The sequence below is a fragment of the Falco peregrinus genome, chromosome 4 (genome assembly GCF_023634155.1).
Source record: "Falco peregrinus isolate bFalPer1 chromosome 4, bFalPer1.pri, whole genome shotgun sequence".
Classification (NCBI taxonomy): Eukaryota; Metazoa; Chordata; class Aves; order Falconiformes; family Falconidae; genus Falco; species Falco peregrinus.
This window is the reverse complement of record NC_073724.1, coordinates 19,346,015-19,361,435: the sequence shown is the minus strand read 5'-3', so window position 1 is coordinate 19,361,435 and position 15,421 is coordinate 19,346,015. Positions and strand designations below refer to the sequence as shown.

The window sequence follows — 15,421 nt, the reverse complement described above, 5'->3', positions numbered from 1 at the left end:
TACATGCCAAAAGTTTAATTTGTCATTTTTCTTTCCTAGATAAAATGAAGAAATGAAATATTTGTGTAGGAAGTAAAACCAGAAGACCTGAAAAGCACTAAAACAAAATAAAAAACAGGTTGTTGTGCTCAAAATGATACACATTCTACATCCTAGTAATGACTTATTGATACAAAAAGCTGCTTTCCCCCCTGCTTTTTCCAGTGACTCTAAACCAAGCAAACGTTCTAGCAAGCATGCCTGTATGCAGAACAACTCGTCTTTTTACATGTAGAACAGAGGTTTCCCCAGCATAGCACTGACTGATTCACAATTTCTGTTATCCTCCCACAGCAGCAGTTTGTTCCATGTGAATTCTGGTAAGAGGCATGATACAGTGTTAATGCTAATATGTAGGAGTCAGTCAGAGGTAAAAACCCCTATCACGATTAGCATTAACAACATATAGCCTGTAGAAGAACTCCAGAGACTGGAGTGTGAGACATAAAGAACTGAAACCACTGGTTTTCCCCTTGATATACCTAAGAAAAAAAAAAAAAAGACAGAAATGCATATAAAAAATTATGTCAGAGAAAGGAAAGCCATTAAAGGAAAAAGGATTGTAGTCAGTTAAATACAAAGGAACCATCTGCTGTATGTTTAAAAACAGTCAAACCTGCGATTTTTTTTGTTACTTTTATAAGAAAACCAGAGTACATTCACTATTTTTCTCTGAAGAACGTCCATCATTCTGCTTATTGCATTTTTGTGTGCTGCTTTCTTGCATTGAGCAGAAAGACAGATTGTAGCACAGTCTTACCTAATTTTTGTATTTCTTTAGATATCAGTTAATGAAGACTTCTAATATCAGTCAGTTCCTCAAAATGTTAAGAGCCCAAGATAAAGTACAGCGAAATTGACTTAGGTTTATTTTAACTTAAGACAAAATGCCTATTAGGAGAGCCGACTGTTTTAACAGGATGTAAGAAACAGAGCTAAGAAATAATCACAGTTTAATCAGTATGTTGTGTTTGAGATTAAGCAACAAATATTGCTTTGGATCTTGGAATAAATAAGCACTGAGCAGAGAGAAAAGCTGTTGGACAGATCTAGGATCCATATACAGGGCTCCTACATCCTCATTCCAGTAGGCTAGAATGAAATTAATGATTACAACTGTCTGTGTTGAACAGGACATTATTTGATTATCTTAATATTAACCAGCCACTGATGCTTTGACCATATAAAAAACAGGTGCTGAATTTTTTTGACCAAAGTTGAGCATTTATTTTTAATGTCTTTTAGCCTGTTATGAGCTCTCTCCTGAAAACTAACAAAGAAAACATAGTTTTAGAAATCAGTAATTCTATAAAATATTTCAAAAATCTGCAAAGAAATCACACAGTACAGTAGAAACACTCAGTAAAAGAAAGGTAAGAGAATCCTCATTACATATCCAATTATCTGATTTTTTTTTTAAAATTTTCAGTTACTTACATTGGTAATAAGGCTGGAATAGTTGAGACAGTCATTCCAAGCAGTTTTAAAAAGGCCTAAGTAATGCCCAGTTAGTTCTTTGCTCAGTATGTCTTGATTGAAATATATTTTCCTTTCTCCATCGTTCTAAAATAAAGTATCCGCTCCTGGGCAGTGTTCAGAAGTTGCTGAATCTTAGTTTGCTTTCTGTTTTGTCTCCCAGTAACCACTTTAAAAAAAAAAGACACATTTACTGTTGTTTAAGCAAAAAGTAACAAGAAAAACAATATGGGAAATGAGGCAATATATACAGACACAATTTTGGATATCTTTTTTGTATGTAAATTTAAAGAAACTTATGTACTTTTATAACTTCCCTACTCTTACTAACACATGTTTTAAGAGGAAGTTAAAATGTCATAGTAAGACTGTGATCTAATTTAGAGATTTTAGGGAAATTACCTTTCTCTTTGTGCCACTCTAAATGAAACCAGCCAAGTACATGGTTGTGATATGTAAGTAGCAAAGAAAAATTCCAAGATGAATATAAAATTTTGGTAGGCAGAAAAAAGTGGTTTAGAAATTTCCAAACCTCAAATTTAAAATGATGATTCAGAGCTCTGTTGAGTGTTCAGGCTAAACTCCCACTGAAGTCAGACACTGAAACCTGTGGTGCAACATTTGCATTTGTGGGCAATGAAGTGAACAGTTTCTAAACCTATACATCAGTACTCCTGAAGGTTGTGTGTGCATATGTGGTGTGTGGAGGGTGAGGGGTGCAGGTCAGGGGAGGAGGACGAGAGATGCAAGTTAAGGTATTAATTTTTTTTTTTTTTTTTTAGGAAAAAAGCAAACAAAATAATTCTGGCAACAAAAGTCTATTGTCTCATCTGAATTTATTGTGGATTGAACCTGCTTTGAACAGGGATTTGGATCTGATGGGCTTCAGAGATCCCTTCCAACCTAAATTATTTTCTGATTCAATTATAGTGCTTTTAATGTCTCTTAAGTCCCTGACTCCTTATTCATTCACTGTCACCCAGTGGGCATACATATTTATGAAAGGCTTGATGCAAAACGTTTGTTCCTCTTGTGGGAACACTAAATTTGGCTTCATTAAGCTTTGGGTAAGGATCACACTAGGCAGTAGGACAAGAGCTTTGCTACAAGAAGCTTCTGTCACCTCTGAGTCTGTTGCCTCAGGAATATTTATAGAACATTTGTAAATTTGCACTCTCTTAAATGTATTCCAGGTTGCTATTCTTTACACCATGCTTCCCAAACCCTAATTCTTTTATAGCCTTTTCAGGTTTGCCAGTGTCCTATGGGTTTTGCTAAAAAAGAGAATATTTTTATCTGTGGTTTGCAGCAGCCATTTGTGGTTGACGGCACTTTCCTTCTCAGTCTGCCTTCTCCTGCACAGTCTTGGAGAAGGGATGGTTTTGAAACTGATCACTTGAATAGATCTAATAGTTGTTTCTCTAAAGAAGCTGAATGACTGCTGTACTTGCATGTGCCTACTTCCAACATTACTGTTGAGCATGGAGGGAAGTGAGAGACTTCAGGCAGTATTTGGTCTCTGCAGCTTTACTCCAGAGCCAGCCCTTTTAGGCAAAAGTGGATAAGCAGGTAGCTGTAGCCACACACAAGCTTCTGTCTTCGGTGCTTTTCAACTCCCATGATCTTGGATTTATGTAATGGAGTAGTTTTGCCTAGGCTGGCACCCTAGCATTTTAATTTTGGGTTTAAAAGCTGCATAGCATCTCCAGTGCTGCAAACTGTTTTGCTTCTGTGTGCTAAAGGCAAAAAAAAAAAAAAAAAAAAATCATGCTTCATCAGGAAGTGGTGAGAAATGACATGTGTTTCCTCTTGCCGAACCTTTGTAACAGCCTTTTGTACAGCTGTCAGATTTCCATTACATGAACAAATACATATATTGCTGCCTGTCTTCTCATACAGCTCTAAAAATGTGGCCTTGTCATCAGTGGAAACGATGAACATATACTCATGCTTAAATATAATAAAATAAAATCCCCTGTTATTTCCCTTGCAACATCAAAAAAGAAAAAGCTCCTAAGATCTGGTGTCATTTCCCTCTTCCTCTTTCTAGCACCCTCTTCCTTCAGTCACTAGCATCAGAATAACACACTTATTCTTCCTATCTTATCTGCTGATCCCTGATCATCAGGTCCTGTCCTTCATCTGTTGTAGTCAGATAGGAGTGTGTTTTAATTTAATTTTCAAACTTTATATCTGCTTTCATTGCTATTACCTCCACAGAAGCTGTCCATTTCAAAATTGATCTCTTAGGCTAGATGCTCTACCCTTTATTTCATCCCTCTTTGACGGTCAGACATACTTGAAAATGTTGTCCCACCTCACCTTTTTGTAACTGTTCTTTCTCTGTTCTCCTTCCACCTCTGTGGCCACAGACCTCTCTCTGTATTTTTAGCCTTCATTTAATCATTGACTTTACCTATTTGTCTGAGGTATCCCTCTGGATTTCTTAGTAGTGACATTTGACTTAAGACATATCAACTACTACACATAATTTTTCCTCCAGTGTCATCTCTGCTTCAGTTATTCTCTATTCACATTCAAGTCATACCTCCGCCTTTTCTGTCAATACTATACAGAAGTGATCTGTTCCACCAGCTGTTTTCCTTACTGTATTCATCTACTTGGAACAGGCCTCCTAGGGGAGGTGGTTGATGTCCCAAGCCTGGCGGTGTTTAAGATGCATGGGGACAATGTCCTTAACAACATGCTTTAACTTTTGGTAAGCCCTGCAGTGGTCAGGCAGTTGGACTAGATGGTTGCTGTAAGGCCCTTCCAACTGAAATAGTCTAGTCTATTCTGCTTCTTGTCATACATTTTTATAGACCACTCTCCTTCAGACAAACATTTTTTCTCCACAGTTCATGTCTCCTATTCCAAATACCTCCTAAAGCTCCTAAACTTCTGCTATGGCAGGTTAAAGACACCTGCTAGTGCTTTCTGAAAAGCCTGTGAGGCAATTCGTATAAACTGAGAGGCTGGATGACTTAGTCTGAACTATAAGCAATAAAAAAAAAAAAAGTAAAATTAGTAAACATGCCAAGCTTTTGTCTGCTGTTGTATACAGATATGCACATATATTTAATTTCTTCTCTTTGTAGTTTCCTTAGTATGTGACAATGTTTATCTTCATTTCTGGTGCAATGTTAATGCAACTAATTGAGACCTTACTGAGACCTATGTCATTAAAGGAAAATAAATGTTGACTACAGTAATTTTACTTTACAATCTTTCTTCCAAAATGTGTGAAATCATATTCATAGCTATTTTTGTATTTCAAATATTAAAAAAAAATAGCTATGAGTTATTGAGGGACTTAAAAAGTTTGCTCAAGTGTAGGTAGCTCATTGTTCTCTAACCTAGGATTTTCTTTGGTCAGTGAAATATTAATGGTTAATCAGTTCCTCCATATCATAGTCTATATTCAGATTCCCTTCAGAAGGAGCACCACAAGTACAGTTAAAACTATTTAGTTTAAATGTGACAAGTGCTTGTTTCTCCACCTGTACATTTGTACATCATTGTATGGCACCTCAAGGGTCTGAGTGGATTTATGCTGGTCTACTGATGGAATAGAAGTATCCAGTGTGTTGGTCTATGAGATTATTAGCCAGTATTGCCTCTCCAGTCCAAATGACCAAATTCTCATTTACCTATTAGTCAACTGGAGGGAATCCTTTGTCATGAATCTGGAGTAAAATTCAAACATTTTTCTTTGGATTGGTAGTGAGGGGACATGCAAACTTTGATAGTACTTCCCAATATAATTTTTTAATGAAAACCACATACAGGTTAGGGAAGTAGTTCCAACTCTGCAAAATTTGGTAGCCAATTTAGAAAAGATAAATGGTGTTCTCCAAATCGCAAAAAAAATTTAGAACTTTGCCTTTTGGGAAGCCTCATTTGAAGGTGCTTAGGGTTGTGCAATCACCTCTGTTACAAAGCCCCTTTTCAGTGGGAGGGTGGGAGGGAGAAAAGGCAAATCACCAAGACCAGAATTCTTCAGTGCTCATGCACATGACACTCACAGTCATGTTGGAGGAATCAGGCTGTGGTAGATCCCAAGCCTGATGCTTTGAAGTTAAAGAACAGAGACCCACTCTGACTGCAACAGGCTTTGAAACAGACCTAGTGAGCCTCAGCCTTTTATTTCCATTTACCTGCATATAAATGAGACACAGCTCACAAGCACAATGTTCAAATACCCGTTGAAAATAAACTAAAGGCCTGATTCTGGGAGAAAAAACTTGAAGGAGCTTTGGGGTCTTGAGAGAGATGTGCCAGAAAGCAGACTGTGTCTGCTTTGATAGCTTTGCAAGTGACATGAGGTGGGACCTACATCACCTAACTGCAGCTGTAGCAAAATTAGGTCTTCCATCTGTGCTGTCTTTCTGCGTATCCTTCCTTAACATTCACCAGAGGGAGATAGAAGTGGGTGCTGGCCAAAGGGTAACATCGTCATCTATTTTACATCTTTCTCAGAATGTTGCTGATTGCCCTCTGGATATGCTTATTTCCTTATATTTGTCAAAACCAAAATTTGGTATAGTATATGAGAGTGGCTTTTGAATCTCTCTGCCTCTGAAGTCATGAAGAAATAATTTTTGTAAAAAATAAGACCAAAAAGAAATGTACCAGTTTCAGAGATATTTTTACCCTTGAATAGCAGAAATCTAATTTTGACTGAAAAAGAATTAGGGTTAATATAATTATAATTCTTTTAATCACCTACAAAAGGCCATTACACATAAACAGTACACCTGGCATTCATTTATTCATTTTCAGATACCCTATTTACATTTTCAGGAGAATTTTAAGTCCTTTATTCTCCTCTAATTTCTTAGAAAGCAAATCTGTTTTTTAAAAAACACTTGGATTCAAGTCTTTTAAGATACTGGAAAGATGTGTGTATGGGTAGAAGTGGCTTTTCTCTGCTGAAAACTTCCCTCTAAAATAAAATGTGCCTTTATTTCACTTTGTGGATCAAATAGCTGGATTACTTTTTTTTTTTTTTAATACTATATTTCAGCTACTTTGCTTGTTTGTATGCTAAAAATTGACATATTAAAAAGCTAACAAAGGAAATGGTTAATCTTAGATATTGGCTGCCAAATTTGAGTTCGGAGAAAATTTTTATGGCCAAATTAAGCCTTAAGAGTTTTCACCAGACAGGTATTAATGCTGAGCATGGAGATACTATCTTGTCAGTATGGATATGCATTTCAAGGAAGTTATATAAAGTTTTTATATGGACATTTTAAACATCTTAATTTTAAAAAGAATTAGAACAAACCATATATAAATGATGCAAGTCTAATGGCTATAATTTAATGGCTATTTCTCTATTGCATATTTATAAAACGAGGTCCAGAACTTGTCCGTCCCATGTCCAAAATTACCTGTATGGCCAAAATTAAATAAGTCAAACTAATCTGTACAGTTACTTTTCCCCACCTCAAAATGTCTCTGGCAAGCTGTAGGCAAGAGAATAACTGCAGATTAATCGTTAAACTCTTCCAAACTGAAACACTGCAGAAATTATAATCCATATTGCATGCTCTTCTAAACGATTCATCTCAAAACAAAAAAGGGAGGGGTGCAGGAGCTAAAAAGCAGCATGTATCCCCCACGTCCTCTTAGTTGACCGCAGACACCTTTCTCATGTGTGCTGTCCCATCAGTTAATGTGAGGTCACCTACAAAACTGAATGCAAAGACAGCAAGGCGACTGGGTTTATATTCACTCAAGACGGGTTGTCCGTGTGCGATTCTGGATGGCTGAAGGCATATTTCCATAAGGGTGCCTGCCTGAGGATTTCTGCATGTGTGTAAATGTTTGAAGTGTAGCCTCTCCGACTCCTGATGCTTCTAAACCATGCCCTGGGGCCCCTTCCCTTGGCCTGCCCCCATCTCCTCTAACATACAAACCTCTCATTTTTAAAAAAAGAGCACTAGCAAAAATAAACAAAAACGCCAAAGAACCAAACTGAAAAACCTACCTGCTATGAGGCAGTTTCTTTACACAGAGATGCAAGCAAAACCAATGCAGCAAGAAGGCCACAGACTTCCCCTTTGTTCCATCTCACCGGTTAACCATGATCACTGAGCTGGGGTTGTGTTTTTTTTTTTCTTCTGAAGTGAGAGAACGGGAGAGTGAGATTGAGAGAGAGAGAGAGAGAGAGAGACTGAGAGAAATAAGGCAAATGAAAAAAGCAACTGAGGCAGAAGCAGTTGCCACAGAGGTCTGTTGGTCTGGCTGGTCGCCTGATATCCCTGCAGCACAAGTCAGGTGAAGAAAGCCCTCTCCAAACAATTTGAGACCCTTTATAAGTCATGAAGGTGACTCATAACTAACCGACTTGCCTTGCCTTTAGTAAATCCCCTGCTTTCCTTTTCTTAGAACAGAGCTTAAAAAAAAAAAAAAGAAAAAAAAGAAAGAAAAGAGAAACCCCAAGGAACATAAAACTCCAGTGAAGGTGAGGATTTTTAAAAAATACACCATGTACTTTCCTTTCCTCAGACAGCTTGGCATCAGCCTTTGAACTGAGTAATAATAATAAATATAAAGGATTGTTTAGTAGAGACGACACACTTATACGAGTTAGGGGTATGTTGTGTGAGAGAGAGTTCATGCCAGTAACTTCAAAGATCTAACTGGAGTGGGAATTCACTGTGGTGAGATATTTCTTACTTTTCTCTGTATTACTTTTTCATCCAGAGCTGTCCTGCATGGACTCTTCATTTTACAATCAACCCTGGCAGATCCAGGCGGAACAAAATAATGAGAGATGGATAAAATTCTCCCTGTCTTCATGAAAAGTGCAGAGACACCCAACAGATGCTGAAATAGTTGCAAACCTCTAAAACCAGGGACAAGTTCTAGCCAAATCAGGGTGTACATGGAAGACTGTAAAACAGTGGATTGTGGAAGCCTATTATTAAAATTATATGACATTTTTAACACCTTTGAAAGATCAGTGCAGATGACTGGAAAGACAGGTTGGTCTAAATGTACAGGAGATATAAATTTATACAGTTCTAAGGTTCTGACCATATTTCCAGAAAAATCCAGTTTATGTGAATTTCCAGCAAGGAAAGGTGTGGCTGCTGCCTCCTAATTTTCTTCAGACACTGAGGGCTGTATGCTCTTAAAATACTATATTTTCACTGTGAACAACAGAATTTCTTTTGCTTCAAGCTTTGGAAGTTCAGTGATTTTTTTAAAAACATAGTTTCAGAACTCATTAAGATTGCTGAAGGACAATAGTTCTGTGTGCCAATGACTGAAATAAAAAACTGTCAAATTCCACCTTACACACACTGTTCTTCTCTTTGTTTTAGGTGTGTAATTAAAAACACCTTAATTTTCCCTGTTGAGCCTATGTAAGTTTTGGGTGCTTGTCTGCAGACCTGCACTTACATGATTACATCAGAACCTCACGCCTCATTAACAGTATGATAGATTTTGACTCCTGTGGTTATAGAGAGAAGTTTGAAGCTGTGGCTGGAGCAGTGGTGTTTCTCTGACACATCCCAGGCGAAGCAGCTATGAGAAACATAAACAATTTTATCTCCAAGGTGGCCTGCTCTGGGGACATTGCCACCACCCACGCTGCTAGAGGAGAAAAGGGCAGTAAGCCTGGCTGTGCTCTGATGCTCATGTGTCTGGGTTGGGTGAGGTTATGGCAGTCACTTCTCTGTTTTCTTCCTATGTGTATGGGTTGAAAGGAGACTGGATTTCTCTTGGGCCATTGCCTAGGAAAAAGAAAAAACACTGAGCTACTTGGTCCTCTCCCCCAAATGTCTTCTCTTGGTACTTGATGTAAGGCCAAAACCTGGGGCCAGCTTACATGGCAAAGAAGAGGAAGGTTCCGTTTCAATGAGATGAGACCTTGGGATTGTCTCCAGCCTGATTATACTGCAACACAAACATCTTAATTTTTACCTCAAATTCTTTTTTTAACTTGCATTTTCACTTGTTTTCAGTATAAATTGGAAACCTATATTTCTAAGGAGATGAGACATGGAATCCTGCTTGGCATGTGTATGTCTGAGTGTGTATCTGTTGGTCTTGTCTCTAATGACTTGAAATCATGGGTTAATTTGAACCCACAATGACAGAGGGGTATCTTGAGGTTATGAAGCTCCTATGATTTTTGTGAAAACAAGTGAGCAGGTTAGGAAAGACCTTATTAAAATTCTCACTTGTGGAAAGGTTGGTAACTGGAGTTCAACTCATTAAATATTACAATCCACATGGGAACTCAATTATAAATCCATAGGCAGCCAAATTTTGTTCATTTTGCCACTCACAAAATTATCTGGTTTGTAAGGGACTGCCTTAAATGCATGAAAACACCAGTTAATATATCTATCAATAGATGATTTTGGGTTAAAGAGCAAATAAAATCCTAATGTTGCTAATAACAATACATGTGGGTAATTTAGCAGGAAAGCTGTCAATTAGACACTGATGCCTAATTAGGGGTTGCCTGATTAGGGTTATGTATGTGCATTTGTGTTTGAAGGCAGGCAGGCAATCATTGTCAAATGTCCAGACTGCCTGGTGCCGTGAGGTGGTCTGGTGGCACGGCCATGGTCCAGGGTACTGCTGAGGCTGTCCCATGCTTTCTTTCTGCTCCACTGAGTTTCGCTCCCTAAACTCTTTTTTGCATCTTACAGCAATTATCACTGTGGTTCTGCACTTGAGTACGGCACAGAACCATGGCAGAACTTCCTGGAAGAAACATAAATGCCCTTTGTATTTTCAGGTGTGTGAATATGATTTCAGTGGCTACACTGAGAGGCACAAAGCAGTAACACCTTACAAGAATGTCAAAAAAAGACCTTTAGGGTCATTTAAAAAAAAAAAATCAGTCTCTAAAAACGATGGTATGTATTTTTAAATTCCTGGAGTCTTTCTAGTTGTTCGGCATACACAAAAACATAAATTTCCTAAACAATGTCCCATCTTCTGTGATGCTCTATGACACATGCCTGACCAACAGAGGGCAATGCATTCGTTCAAGCAATAGATTCCAGTCCAGAACTTAGGGAAATCAAGGAGAGTTTGAGCTTAGTATGACACTGGTCAGACCCATAACACTCAGTACTAATTTCACTTGAGACAGCAGTTAAGACTCCCAATGACATCTATCGGAGACAGAAGCAGTTCACAATTTAAGCTCTATTAGAAAATAAACAATTCAAAAGGTGGAAATGCCAGATTTGATTAAAAACTGTTTAATGACAGAAGTGCCATCTTCAAATATAGTTTGTTCATGAGTAACTGCAGTGGTTTAAATTATGGGTCACCGGAAAAGGTAATAACAATCTAGAGACAACAAACTTCTCCTTTAATTAACTGCAGTTTTCTTCAGACTTTCCAGACTCATCTTCTTCTCCTTTTTGAAATTGTTTTATTCTTCTAATGAGTTGAGTTGAAAATTCCCAAACTGCTAAAATTAGGCTTTGCAATAAAAGCTGACTATATTTTTATTTTGAGTACATTTTTACTACTATGATGGAAATTGTGACATTGATTATAAAATATATTCTTGAACATAAATTCTTTAAAAGGTAACTTTCCAATTAGCCAAAAATCATTCTATACAATTTATCACTTCTTGTCACACTGCCTAGTGAAGTGTATAAAATATAATTTGAGATGTGTATTTGTAGCTTTTTCAAACCATTTCTTTCTGTTCTCCTCTATTTCCTTGCAACAGCCTCTGGCACTTCAGCTTGTGCAGTCCTGGGTCTTAATGTTGCTTTTACAGGAAAACTTTTTTTCTTGTGGCCCAAATTACTCTGTAAATGCCTATGACTTCTTCTGCGATACTGAAATCCTACTGGTGAGCTGTAGAGGAGCCAGAATGCGCTTGCTCAGATCTACCTTTGTTTTATGATTCAAAGGTCATACGTCCTAGATGCAGCTTTAAACACTGATGAACAGTGCCTTCCCTTTCTTTACAGTCTCCCTTGCCCATGCAATGGAGATGCTGCTTTCTAAAGCTGTTACACAAGCAAGATGTTCTGGAGGACCTACTTGTCCAGTGGAACTTGTAGCCTTATCTGAGGAACTAAGGCTAGAGCCAGTACCCCAGGAGGTGGGGAGGCTCAGGAAAAGCAGATGAGCTGCTTGCGGTCTTTCTCTGCTTGTGTCAAAACTGACAGTGAGAAATCGAGGAGGGCATGCCAGAGCAATAGGCTGCACAAATGTTCAAATGCAACTTGGAGGCTATTCCAGCAAAAAAGCTGGAGATCAGGCTTTGCACATGACCTCCAGAGCCCTCGGGCTCAAGGTCCTGGAAGTAGGCAGCAGTGATGGAGAAAGCTGCTTTAAAAGCTACATCCTAAGGAAAACAGGTACTTTCTATTACATTGAGGAAAGGAAAAGACTTGGTCCTGGAAAGCGGTGAAAACTGGAACTAGTAAGGAGAACTCTAATAAAAAAAGAGAATGGATGTCCTTTTGAACTGCCTTTGACATTACCTTTACATGGCAGAATGGGCTATGTTTATAAAATACACTTTTTAATGCATCCTGAATAAGTCTAGGTGTGACTGGTTAGAACTCAGATATAATTAAAAGTATGTTTAATAATGCCAAAATACTCTGTGCAGTTTCTAAGTGCTTTGAGTTGTATCCAGATATCAAAGAATAACATTTTGATTTGTATCCTAATGGCATTTCTTCTAACAGTGTTCTCAACTTACAGTTGGAGCTCTCATAGTTCCTGGGTATTTTCTTTATTATTATTTCTTTCATTCTTGGAGGAGAACTGATATCTTTGATTCCCAGACTATCACTGATTTTAATTTCTAGCAGCTGTCTGTGAGATAGTCCTGTACTTTTTACAATCATGCATTGTCCACTTTGATTCTAGGAAGGAAGGCAGTAGAACATAAATTGCCAATAATTTTGACACAATGGATGACCACTTTGTTGGTCGTAAAAACCACTGTCATCCTTTCAAATATGGAAAACCAGAGGGAACATGGATATTGCTGCAAACCACAGGGCCAGAGGACAAGGCAGTGTGATGCCTCTCTTCCATCCAGTGCACTTCTGTCATTCTCAAATCTTACTGACATCGTGGAGGAATGCAACTTTTTTTGCTGATTACTTTTGTATGTGATTTCTGTGTATGAACAGCAACTGGCTGGATTTCTGCCACCCATTTGCTCAGGTGGGCTCTGTCCGCTGTTCTGGTCTGCACAAAATGTCCTGTGGGAATCTTCCGTTTCTTCAGGCAAACTAGTTCCTCACACCGCAAGTGGTGTCAGGCAGCACACCTGATGCTCAGAGCTGCTACTTGATGCAGAGCAGTCCTGGACATGCACAGGTGCTTTGTAGTGCAGCCCCTGTGGCCCCTGCAGGGACCAGGGGCAGCCCCCTGGGTCCCTGCCCTGGGGGAAGCTGGTGAGGAACATAGGGGCATGGCTGGCTTCTGACAATGCTCCCTGCCAGTGTGATGGCATCTATAAACCTCTTCAGCCTCTCTTTCTGAGGAAGTACCAGTTAAGGGACAATATGTGACGGGTAGAAGAGGAATCTCTGCTGGGTTTGGGAGGAGGAAAAGGGAGCGGGGGGAGAGGAGCATTCACTAAATAATGAAAAAAGAAAAGATGCTTTTTTAGCAGAGTTCAGAAAAATTGAATTTGCATGTATCTCCTCATGGCTTCTTAAGAAATTATTGGAGCTTTCCTGTGCACCTATGGACTGTAGCGTGGAATAGCGAAGTGTAGCCATTGAAAATGTGACGGAAGAAGTTAATCACGACAGAAGTGTGTTTAGTCTACGTTTAAGCTGGGACTACAGAAAGACATATTTAATCTTATGCAGGAAAGTTTTATATTTCTACTTTTTCCCCCCCTCAGTCTTGGTAGGCGTGGGCTGAAGACCAACGTGACTCCTGCTTGGAGAAATGATCTTCACAAATCGCTTAGGTCCCTCACTAAGCTAAAACATCCTGTAGGTGTCTTAGTTGGGACCCAGAGATAAACTTAGACCTAAAACTAAAAGAGAAATTTTTCTCCCATCCTAACCCAACTGTTGCACTTGCACTTTCACAGAGAAGGGGAAATCAGAGCCATGCAGAAAACTCTGCCTTAAGAGCTGTGGATCCTCCTTCTACCTGTGGGTTATATGCTATATGTCTTCCTTACATGGCATTTAAGAACTACTGTATTCCTTATTGTAAGTACCCTGAACAGTCAGGGCAGTATTTGTATGACTTTTATATAAGCCACACAGAAAAATGTGTAGATCATGTACACATCAGTGCCCTGAAGCACGGACCAGATATCAAATCCTTCAGTTTGTATTTCCTCCTGAAAAATCATAATTACATTTCTAGGAATCAGAAGAATGTTATGGATTATTGATCACTCAGGCTGAAGAAAACTGCCAGTCTGTGGAAATTATTATTTCAGAAGTTTTATTGTATTTCTGAGGGTGGTGAATGTTTTGTTTTGGATTAAGCCAGGTTGGTGCTATGAAAGAAATTGTGTATTGACTTATTCCTGCATTTCCCAAGATAAAGAGTTTAAGATGTGAAATTGGACTAAGGCACAGCTGACTTCAATGATAACCATTAACTGTTTGAACTCATTGAAAACTTATGACGATATACCAAAGGTACATGCGGACATATCCTCAGCAAAGAATGTGTAGTAGAACAGCAAGAAGTTGCAGTTCAGAATTTATGAGAATATAAGACTGAATACAAAGCAAAAGAAAGGCTAGGTGAGCCTCATGTTTCCTCACAAAAGAAGAGTTGGCGATATTTTGTCTGAATTAGGGGCTATCTGCAGCTATTTGTGAGTGCCCCTTGAAGGTCAAAAATCCTTTCCCTGAAACATGACCTATTTTGCTTTTGAAGATGGTTCTTAACGTTTGTTTCTGACAGCAGAGTTCATCTCACAGTAGAATATAGCACAGATAAATGAATTTTGGAGAAGAATGCAAAATTCATATGGAGTAGACAAAAAATTCTGATAGATGGAGTTAATGGTATATATTTTGGCTTTTGGATCTTGATTTTAAGATCCCTGCTTAGCTTTTATTATGGTCTAAGCTAAAGACCTCTGTGCTGTCTTCTCCAGTTCGGACTGCAAAGTAAGTTTTATTCATGTAAAATATTAGGATACTTTTAAGTGAGTGAGTGTTATGATACACCGTCATCTGCAGGATGTTAAGAATTATTAAGAATTCCACAGTGCAAGGTATCCTTATTACAGTTCCAGATTTTGTCTGGATGTCTAAGAAAATTCAGCTAAGGATTATGAATTTGTATAACCTTATTCAGAGTTCTTAATCTCTTGCAGTCTGCCTATTTCTAACAATCCAGCAAGAGGTTTCACAGGAACTAAATCAGAAATATCTACCACATGTTAAAAATTTAGAGCTGGATCTGAGCTCATGGCACAACTCTGTTTGAACAACATATCAGGCTGTCAAGTCAAGAAAACCAAATGTTTATCTTCTAGGCTGAGAGAGTATGCTAATATTTAGTATGAAAAAGATTATTTTGCAGCTGTTAGAAATAGCAAAGTTGTGAAGAAGGCCACTCATGAAAACACCCACGAATATCTTTTGTGGATAAATAAAAAAAATACCCAATAAGTAGGTAAAAGTTTTTTAAAGAAAAATATATCTCTGCAACCACTGCTGTTTCTCATTGAGTCTGTTTTCCTTTGTTCTAAGACTTGCAAGGTTACAAGTGTGTAAATATATCATGTATTGAAAGGGTTAATGGATTTTATGTGCTTCTTTTATACTCACAGGAAAACTACTTAGGTTGATTTCCTGTAACAGAGAGAGCTGTATCACAACATGAAACACTCAGCTGACAGTTTTATGGCAAGAAATGGAAGGAACAGCTCTGTGAGAGTATGCTTCAAAGA

At 38.3% G+C, this 15,421-nt stretch overlaps 1 long non-coding RNA gene across 1 annotated transcript; it reads right to left on the bottom strand.

Annotated features, from left to right (window-relative positions):
• Nucleotides 1-8,623, bottom strand: LOC129784332 (uncharacterized). Its single transcript, XR_008746919.1, has 3 exons — nucleotides 7,511-8,623; nucleotides 1,477-1,684; nucleotides 1-521 (listed from the first exon to the last, which is right to left on the bottom strand). It is a non-coding gene; the product is annotated as an uncharacterized LOC129784332 (long non-coding RNA).
• Nucleotides 8,624-15,421: the final 6,798 nt, after the last annotated feature.